Genomic DNA, 11,368 nt, shown 5'->3' on the forward strand with positions numbered 1-11,368 from the left:
AATCATACATAATCATAATCATCATATAAACTCATCACAATTTTATAACATCACTATCACCGATCAAAAATCATCATTATCATCATGCATACATATATCATACCATGCATTCATATTTTATTATCACATCAGATAAATTCGTCTAATCAAACATATGCATCAAATTCGTTTGAAATCAAATATCACAATAATATCAAATACCACGCATTTAACGAAATTAAATCAATCAACACCTTATAAATATTTCTATTCCATATTTTTAATCTCACAATTTCCATATTTTCACATTAATCAATTTATCATTCAAAGGGCTACTGCCGTACGTAGCAAGCCCCTTATGAATAATTGGGAAATACAGTTTTCCCGTTCATCTCACATTATATTATACTCATGAATTCAAACACTCTCTCACCCCTTACCTTATTTAGACGCCTTCTCAAACACAGAAATCAATGGAAATTTTCAACAACAACTGTAGATCGACAACGTACATCGATTGAATCTCATAAAATCATTGAGATGTGACTGAAAACTATGTGAAGCCTAAAAATAAGAGTTAAATAATTAATAATAATTTTAGGAACAAAATTGGAGTCAAAACAATGAGAAAAATTGCAGAAAAAGTCTCACTGATTTGTTAGAGTGTCGGAAGGGTCAAACATCATCTTCACCAAGAAATACAAATGAGTAGTGCTTCTTGAAGGTTTCCACGAGACGAATCCAAAAGCGATACCAGTTTTTTGAGACGGCCAATGTGGTGATCGGAATCGGCCAAAAACAGCTCGCCCAAGGAAAGAAATGCAACTGTTTCTGATTAAACTGAGCCACGATAGTTAAAATTGATGCCAAAAATCGATTCATTGGTCCATTTTGTGTGGGATAGACGTTGAGATCGTTTCAAAACGGCAAGGAATTGGTGGCAGTGAATTTGAGAGAAAAAAAGGTTTGAGCGATTTGGCTGTCAGATTTTCGCTTTATAGTTTTTTAATTGCAGAAGGAGGGGTGCAGATTTCTGATGTACTGGTACAAGAGTAAAATTGTAAGGCCCAACACAGGTAGTCAAGTCTGATGCAGAAATAGGGGTGTAATGAGTAAATCGTAGGTGTAGAAAGGAAAAGTCCAATCAATAATAGTCCAAATTAATATGCAGAAGTAGAAAAATAATTTATTTTACTTTTTTAGAAACTTTTCTCTAAAATACTCATTTTAACATAATATTATTTATCCTTAACATCGATAAACTAAAACCCTCATATTCAAAATAATAAATATAATTATTAGTATAACATTTTTCAAAATAATCACATAAAAATACATCATCTTTATAAAATAGTCGAAATGATAAAATAAATAAATATAACATCAACAATTTATATTACTTACAAAATCAAAATAAATATATATAAAATCCTCATATGATAACAACTATATAAAAATAAAGAAAATCGATATTAAAATTACTAATATATCAAGATAATTATTTGTAAAAGAAATAATTAAAATAACATATATTTATAAATAATTAAATTTAATTATGTGCACACTTAACATCAGTCAAACATACGAGAAAATAACATTAACTACAAACGCACGTATATATATAGAGTCGCCTAAAATCTTATTCTTTAAAAAATTTGCACTAAAATACTGTTATTTATAGAAAAATATATAAAATAATAAAATATAATATTTATTATTTATATCCCTTATTTAGTCAAATATATACAAAATTAGCATATCATAGAAATCACTCATATAACGAAAGTTAGTCACAAGATTTATACACATATATTCTAAAACAATTTTAACACCAAATTAATTATCTAAAATCCTATTTCATGAAGAATATATTTATTATAAAATTTCGGGTGTTACACACATTAGGTATTTAAATTAATTCAATGAAGATGGTAAACATCATATCCTTATAAAGTAAAAATTTATAGAGATACATGCAGGAAACAAATCTTGGGAAACACCAAAATATCAATAAACGTAATCGCTCAAAATTCATTGGCATTTTAAATAAATAAAACTAGAGAAATCAAATAAACCAAACACTAGTGGTCTAGTGGTACATAAATGCATATTAATGTAGAGACCCGAGTTCAATTCCTAACTAGTGTACAATTACAAAGTAATGATGAATTCGCTTGTGATGGTGGGTCCATCACAACCCGAACTATGGGATGTAAATAAGCGTATTTGAGCTCCTTTTAGATTGTTTAATAAACGAAATTAAGAAACCAACTCAAACAGGACATTCAATATAGATTATGATTTTTAATGCTTTTTAAGTTGTTTTGAATATACACCTCATCATCTATGAGTGGCCAGTGAAATATTGTTGAGGACGAATTTATCATGATAAACCTAAGTTTTAATCGAAACTAGAAAAACCATTGGCCAGACATTGCATACTTTATGGTCGAACTCCGATATATAAATGTTTGTTTCCATCTTGCCTCAAGGAGTTAAAAAAAAAAGATACTCTATCTTAATTTCTTCACTTAAATTCTCGTGACAACATCTTCCACTTATGTGTTGCCAAAAAAGAGTTTTCTGAAATAATCAAACAGTAATTTTAAGACCAAATTCCTCCATAAAGGAAAATTCTTGTAAACTAGTTGCAACAAAAATAGTTCAAAGGGATAGTAAATAAGTTAAAAATGTTTCACACATATTCAAATACATCCTCCGAGACACCATATACTATCTATACACATTAGGTATTTTAATTAAATCAATGTAGGTGGTAAACATCATATCCTTAAAAAGTAAAAGTTTATAGAGATACTTGCAGGAAACAAATATTGCAAAACACCAAAATATCAATAAACGTAATCGCTCAATATTCATTGGCATTTTAAATAAATAAAACTAGAGAAATCAAATAAAACTTACACTAGTGGTCTAGTGGTACATAATTGTATATTAATGTAGAGACCCGAGTTCGATTCCTAACTAGTGTATAATTACAAAGCAATGATGAATTCGCTTGTGATGGTGGGTCCTTCACTACCCGAACTATGAGATGTAAATAAGCGTATTTGAAAAATCATAAGAGTAAAGAAATGAAAAATCTATAGTTTTATTGGTACTATTCGTAATTTTTTTAATGCTTTTTAAGTTGTATTAAATATACACCTCATCATCTATGAGTGGCTAGTGAAATATTGTTGAGGACAAATTGTTCAAGATAAACCTAAGTTTTAATCCTAACTAGAAAAATCATTGGCCAGACATTACATACTTTACGGTCGAACTCCGATATATAAATGTTTGTTTCCCTCGTGCATGAAAGAGTTTAATAAGTAAGCAGAACATGCAAACAATCATAATACACTGTATCATAACACAAACATTCTTCTAGGAAAAACATCACATTACAAAGTTAAAACCACTCAATTAAATTCAATGCATTTCACTATAACGTCAAATCATCTAAGAGAAATTATTATCACACACGATACCTATTAATCACAACAAAACAATTACAAGAAAATGCAATGCAATGCATGAACTTATATTCCACTTCACAATGTGGTACCATTCTAACTTTGAAGTACTTGGTTAGGAGGCTTGATACTATGCCACCCTCCCAATGGACGGACAATTCAAATTGGCCCTGTCCTCATAGTCCCTCAACTCAACCAGGGACACATATACGCGGCAGTCGAGGTAAAAGTGTGTTGCATGGTAGCTCCCGACATTTGGAGTGCTACCTCCAAGTCACCTAGGAATTCCCCACTCGAATACCTCCAAGGTCTAACAGTCTTGCCTTAAGGCTCAATAGTAGACCGCCACGATCAGTCTCATTTAGTTGTACTTCCCCGGAATCACTAGGCTTGTCAAGACCTACCTATATGATGACAAAATAATCTCCACTTCACAAATTCTCAATATTTATTTTCTCCCCTCGTTAGCTTAGACTACTCCATTAAGAGCATCATCTTTATAAATCATCACTATTTCATCAATTATGGGGTACTTCAATATTCTCATCACAATTTTATAACATCATTAATCATACATAATCATAATCATCATATAAAGTCATCACAATTTTATAGCATCACTAATCATACATAATCATAATCATCATATAAACTCATCACCATTTTATAACATCACTATCACCGATCAAAAATCATCATTATCATCATGCATACATATATCATACCATGCATTCATATTTTATTATCACATCAGATAAATTCGTCTAATCAAACATATGCATCAAATTCGTTTGAAATCAAATATCACAATAATATCAAATACCACGCATTTAACGAAATTAAATCAATCAACACCTTATAAATATTTCTATTCCATATTTTTAATCTCACAATTTCCATATTTTCACATTAATCAATTTATCACTCAAAGGGTTACTGCCGTACGTCGCAAACCCCTTATGAATAATTGGGAAATACAGTTTTCCCGTTCATCTCACATTATATTATACTCATGAATTCAAACGCTCTCTCACCCCTTACCTTATTTAGATGCTTTCTCAAACACAGAAATCAATGGAAATTTTCTGTAAGTCATGAGCTTCCCTGATCATGTTTTTGATTTAATTCCCAAACACACAGTACATGTTTTTGGAATTGAGAAATATTTTAGGCAAACAAGAAGACACCACACACTTGGAACAATAGCTTGCAACTCAAGAAATCAACCAAAGTTGGAGGATGCACTTGAGAAAGACGCAAAATGTATAGTGTTATTAGGTGTCATAGTAAATAAGTTTAGTAGACTAATCACTATGGTCTCACACTTAAGCCTTTGCCAATGAATATAAATCAATCAACAAATAAAGCAATTGATGAATCGATTGACAAATCGATTGTCTGACTCAGAACAAGTGTTTTCACTAAACAAATCGATTGGGCAATCGTTTGGTTAAATGTGTTTTGGTGAAACCTGAGTTCTGGGATAACTCTAATCGATTGGACAATCGATTGAGCAATCTATTAAGCAATCGATTTAGCAAGTCACAGAAACAACCAGTTATGGAAACAATCGATTGACAAATCGATTGTGACCAAGTTTTAAAATCAGAAATAAGTTTTGTGATGCAGCAAATCGATTGGGACATCAATTGATTTAGTTTTCTTAAACTCCAAGTTTGAGGCAATCGATTGCAGATAATCATTCATCAAAACAAACTTTGATTAAATCGATTGGCAAATAGATTTTGTCAAAATTGCTGAGGTTCTGTAACAAGCACAATCGATTGACAAATCGATTGACGTTTATGTCTGAGTCACTTTGATCAGCACAATCGATTGGCAAATCAATTGATGAAAAAGTCTGATTCACTGTGATCAGCAAAATCGATTGACGAATCGATTGAAGCTTAGTTTTTAATTTACAGAAAGGTTTCAGCTCATTGTCAAATCGATTATGACTGTGATTGTGAAATCGACTGAGCAATCGATTGTTTTGATCTCGTTGTTGGAACAAAACATCTATAATCGATTACTCAATCGATTTGGATAAAATCATAGTTTCAGTTCTGATTAATGTATTAAAAGAATCGATTGGCAAATCAATTCATGCTTATATGTTCAAGATTCAAGAAAAACAAGACCTGCAAAAATCGATTAGGCAATCGATTAAAGCTTTATAAAATCGATTAGGAAATCGATTGTCCTGGTGTTTTCTTTGAATATATATAAGCTGATTCAATCACTTTTGAAAGAAGAACTTTCACAACTTTTGAAAATCTTTGACACACCCTTTGGAAAAAATTTCACAACCTTTGAACAACCTTGAGAGAAAAGTTTTACAATCACACAAACATTCAATGCCCAAATACCTTTTGTGTGAGAACCAATACAGTGATTGATTCAAATTCATAATACTTCTTTAGTTCTTTGTAAAATACAATTCTTTGTAACTCAGAGTTTGGAAACTGGTAGCTATCTTCGTTGTTGAGAGGACTCATCAAGAAGAAGTTTTACTGTGATCTTGGAAGAGTTTGTAGAGGAACTCTGGAATACAGTGGTCGCCGAATAGAATAGAGAGAGAGTTTTAAGATTAATAGGCCGGGAGCGCTGGAACATCTGTAAAACACTCTAAGATTCTATTGAAAAAAGGTCGAAATCGTTTTATTTCGGCACTGGACGTAGGTCGTCTGATAGACGACTTAATCAGTATAAAATCTCGGTGCAATCTCTCTATCCCTTATCTCTTTACTTTTCATGTTCATCTTCTATGCGATCTAATATTTCCGCTGTGTACTTTGTGTATGAATCTTGCATAGTTAATATAAGAATTAAAATTGAATACGTTGGATTTGATCTTAATTCTCTTATTCTTAATCAAAGGAAGTCATATTTTTCCAACAATTGGTATCAGAGCCTAACTTTTTTAGAGAAAAACTCATAAAAGAACATGACTTCTTTAGATTTCCTAGGAGAAGGGGCATCTCTAACCAGACCCCCTGCCTTTAATGGCACAACATACATGTACTGGAAAGAGAGGATGCTCATCTTTCTAGAAGCATGTGGGCTGGACATCTTAGAGGCAGTGGAGAATGGTCCCTACGTGCCTAAAATTGCAGGCACTGAGGGATCATCCATCATCATCAAACCAAGATCTGATTGGTCTGATGATGACAAAAAGAAAGTTGGTTATAATGCTAAGGCCAAGAATATTATAACATCTGCTTTGTGTGCAGAAGAATTCTTTAGGGTGTCAAACTGCAAATCTGCAAAGGAAATGTGGGATACTCTTCAGGAAACACATGAAGGCACCACAAGAGAATGGCATCCCAAAATCACTGCCATTGTTGAATCAAAGGACCTGGCAAACATGACTATTGCAACATTATTTGGAAAGCTCGGGGAACATGAGATGGAATTGCACAAATTGAATGAGTCAGAACAATCTACCAGGAAAAGCAAAGGACTTTCACTGAAGGCTCAAACTCACAAAGCAGAATCTGAACCAGATACTGATAATTTAGAAAGTGAATCTGATGAAGAGCCTGAGATAGGGATGTTGGTCAGGAAGTTCAAGAAATTTTTGAAAAAGAAAGGAAGCCAATCAAGAAAACCACAGAATTCAAAGACTAAAGGCTTCAACAAAAGTGATACCAATGATAGCAAAGTCATAACTTGCTATGAATGTGGTAAAACGGGCCACATCAGATCTAAGTGTTATAAACTGTAGAACAAAAACAAGCCTGTGAAGACTAAAGGAAATGACCAACAACCTTCAACAAAGAGAGCTTACATTGCCTGGAACGACAATGATGAAGATTCATCTGATGATTCTGAAGATGAGGAAGCTAACTTGTGTCTCATGGCAAATACTGACTCAGAATCTGACAGTGAAGTAAGTACAACCTCTAATCCATCCTATGATGAACTGCGTGATGCCTTTAATGAATTGCATACTGAATATGTTAGTGTTCTCAAACAATTAATCAGTACTAAGAAACTGCTAGAAGAGAAGTGTATGATGTATGATGAGATTAATTTGAAACACATGTCTCTTAAAGACATAAATGAAGATTTGAAAAAATAAGCATGTGCATTGAAATGTGATGTAGCTAAGTTTAATAGTGGTAAAAACAACTTAGATAGACTTCTTAGAAATCAAAGAAATCTAAATGTTAAATCTGGACTTGGCTATAAACAAAACATGCATGTTAAAGGGCATCAAAAGTTTGTTAAATCAAAACAAATGCATGATAACTTTACTAGACCAAATCTGAAATCATCCCCTGCTGTTGTATGTCATTTTTGTTGCAAAAAAGGACATATGGTTTTCAACTGCAAACTTAAAAAACTTGCCAACAGGGGATGGAAACAAATTTGGAAAGTTAAGTCACAAGCATTTGAAACTAACCCCCTTGGACCCAATTTGAATTGGGTACCTAAATCCAAAACTTGAATCATTTTTACAGATATGCTTGGCATCCAGGAATCAATCATGGTATCTGGACGGTGGATGCTCCAAGCATATGACTGGAGACAAGTCAATGTTCTTGTCTCTGAACTTAAAGGAAAGAGGCTTTGTCAAATATGGTGACAATAACAAAGGGAAAATTCTAGGCTTTGGAGACATCGAAAACAAATCATCTACAGTGATTAAAGATGTTCTGTATGTCAAGGATCTAAAGCACAACTTGTTAAGTATCAACCAGCTGTGTGACAAGGGATTCCAGATACAGTTTACCTCTATGTATTGCACACTTGAGCAAAAGGAAGTTAAAGGTATGAAATTGACAGGTAAAAGAGTTAACAATATTTACATGATAGATTTTGATTCCTTACCTGCAAATGACATATGTTGCTTATTATCTAATGCTGATGAGAATGGTGTTATTACTATATGGGTATGTGCTGGTAGATGATTACATTAGGTTCACATGGACATATTTTCTGACTCACAAGAGTGAGGCATTCTCAACTTTTAAGAAATTTGCTACTTTGGTTCAAAATGAGAATAATCAGAAAATCATATCCATTAAAAGTGATCATGGAGGTGAATTCCAAAATGATTCTTTTCAAACCTACTGTGAACATCATGGTATCCAACACATATATTCAGCCCCTAGGACTCCACAGCAAAATGGAGTAGTAGAAAGGAAGAATAGGTCATTAGAGGAACTAGCTAGGACCATGCTTAAGGACTCTAACCTTCCTAAATACTTTTGGGCTGATGCCATAAACACTACCACTCATGTTGTGAATAGGGTTCTTATTAGGCCTATACTTAGAAAGACTCCCTATGAGTTATACAAGGGTAGAAAACCTAACATATCTTACTTTAGGGTCTTTGGGTGTAAGTGCTTTGTGTTAAACAATGGTAAAGAACATCTAGGTAAGTTTGATCCTAAGGCAGATGAGGGTATCTTTCTAGGGTATTCCCAGTTTAGTAAAGCTTATAGAATCTACAATAAAAGAACCAAAACTATAGAGGAGTCAGTTCATGTAAAGTTTGATGAATTGTTTGCTGAAAACTTGAACAAAACTCCTTCTATAGTTGGTAACTCATTGGATGATATTGTAGAATCTGAACCAATAGAACCTAGTGAACCTGTACCTCCAACCAACCTTGACTGTGTAGAACCTATTAGGGAAGATGATTTACCCAAAGAATGTAAGTTTACCAAAAACCATCCCATAGACAACATTATTGGAGAGATCTCAAAAGGAGTTTCAACCAAAAACATTAAGGAAGCACTTATGGACCATGATTGGATAGTAGCCGTGCAAGAGGAGCTCAATCGGTTTGAGAGAAACCAAATGTGGACTCTAGTTCCAAAACTAGAGGATAAACATGTCATAGGAACTAGGTGGGTGTTCAGAAACAAAATGGATGAGAATGGTGTTATTACTAGGAATAAAGCTAGGTTAGTGGCCAAGGGTTACAACCAAGAAGAGGGAATAGACTATGATGAAACCTATGGCCCAGTAGCTAGACTAGAAGCCATTAGAATCCTGCTTGCTTATGCATGTATGATGGACTTTAAACTTTATCAAATGGATGTTAAAAGTGCCTTTTTAAATGGAGACATTCAGGAGGAAGTTTTTGTGAGTCAAACACCTGGTTTTGAAGATCCTAAGCTTCCAAATCATGTGTTTAAACTGACAAAAGCCCTCTATGGCTTGAAACAAGCTCCAAGAGCTTGGTATGACAAGCTGAGCAATTTCCTCTTACAAGAAAAGTTTTCAAGGGGAAATGTAGACAAGACACTTTTTATCAAAAGACAAGGAAAAGACATTTTATTGGTACAAATTTATGTTGATGACATAATATTTGGATCAACAAATGATAAGCTTTGTAAAGATTTTGAAAATACAATGAAAGGTAGATTTGAAATGTCCATGATGGGAGAATTGACTTACTTCTTGGGATTTCAAATCAAACAAAGCAAGAATGGTATTTTCCTAAGTCAAACCAAATACTGCAATGATCTTTTAAAGAAATTTGGTTTTGATAAGTTTAAATCCATTGATACACCTATGAGTCAAGCCTGCTACTTAGATAAAGATGAGAAGGGTAAATCTATAGATGTGACTGTGTTTAGAAGCTTGATAGGATCCTTACTTTACCTAACCACTAGTAGACCAGATATCATGTTTAGTGTGTGCATGTGTGCTAGATTCCAAGCCAATCCCAAGGAATCTTACCTTAGTGCAGTTAAGAGGGTTTTTAGATATCTCATAGGAACCAAAAATCTAGGTTTGTGGTATCCTAAGGGATCTACTTGTACTCTAGTTGGTTATTCTGATTCTGATTTTGCTGGATGCAAATTGGACAGAAAGAGTACATCTGGTACTTGCCAACTATTAGGGAACTCTCTTGTTTCTTGGCATAGCAAGAAACAAAACAGTGTTGCACTCTCAACTGCTGAAGCTGAGTATGTAGCAGCTGGTAGCTGTTGTTCACAGATTCTTTGGATGCAGCAACACCTCTTAGACTTTGGTGTTGATCTAGGAACAGTGCCCATCTTGTGTGATAATACTAGTGCTATTAATATCACTAAGAACCCTGTCATGCATTCTAGGACTAAGCACATAGATATTAGGCATCACTTCATTAGAGACCAATATCAACAGGGCAAGATTAAGTTGGAATATGTCAATACAACTGAGTAGTTGGCTGACATTTTCACCAAGGCCTTGCCCAAGGACAGTTTCTTCTTTATAAGAATGAAACTTGGCATTATTGATCTCAATGAAATCTGATCCATATGCAACAATCGATTGCTACATCGATTATCTTATGGCCAGATAGGAAAAATGCATTACCTAATCGATTGTATAATCGATTTATGATGCATAGTATTTTAAATTTGGTAATTTGGAAACACGATAATCGATTGCTAAATCAATTTGTTTGGTGCTTAATGTTTATTTCTCTATGTTACTATCACTGGAATCGATTTGGAAATCGATTGATCACATCTCAGAAGCCAAATTGCTGAAGTTTGTTTTATCTCAATCGATTGGTAAATCGATTATATATTTGGAAAATGGTTTAAGGAATCGATTAGATAATCGATTTTTTGAGAAGTTTGAGAAGTTTTTCAGACTCAAACCTGAGCATCGATTGGGCAATTGATTGGATCAACTTTGTTTTGGACCTGAACTTATAACAATCGATTTGGGAATCGATGTTGTATTTTGAAGATTTCTGAACACAGGAGGCAATCGATTTGGACATCGATTTAGTAAGGAAGGATAAGTTACATAATCGATTTGGAAATCGATTGACAATATGTCCGTTGAGAAAAATTATAGCCGTTGGAAGTGGGTGTAACGGATAGTTTTTTGAACCACGTCAACCTAATCGATTGGGAAATCGATTTGGTAAACCCAGAAGTGAAAAACAATCGATT

Source organism: Cicer arietinum, chromosome 3 (assembly GCF_000331145.2).
Source record: "Cicer arietinum cultivar CDC Frontier isolate Library 1 chromosome 3, Cicar.CDCFrontier_v2.0, whole genome shotgun sequence".
In the NCBI taxonomy this organism is placed as follows: Eukaryota; Viridiplantae; Streptophyta; class Magnoliopsida; order Fabales; family Fabaceae; genus Cicer; species Cicer arietinum.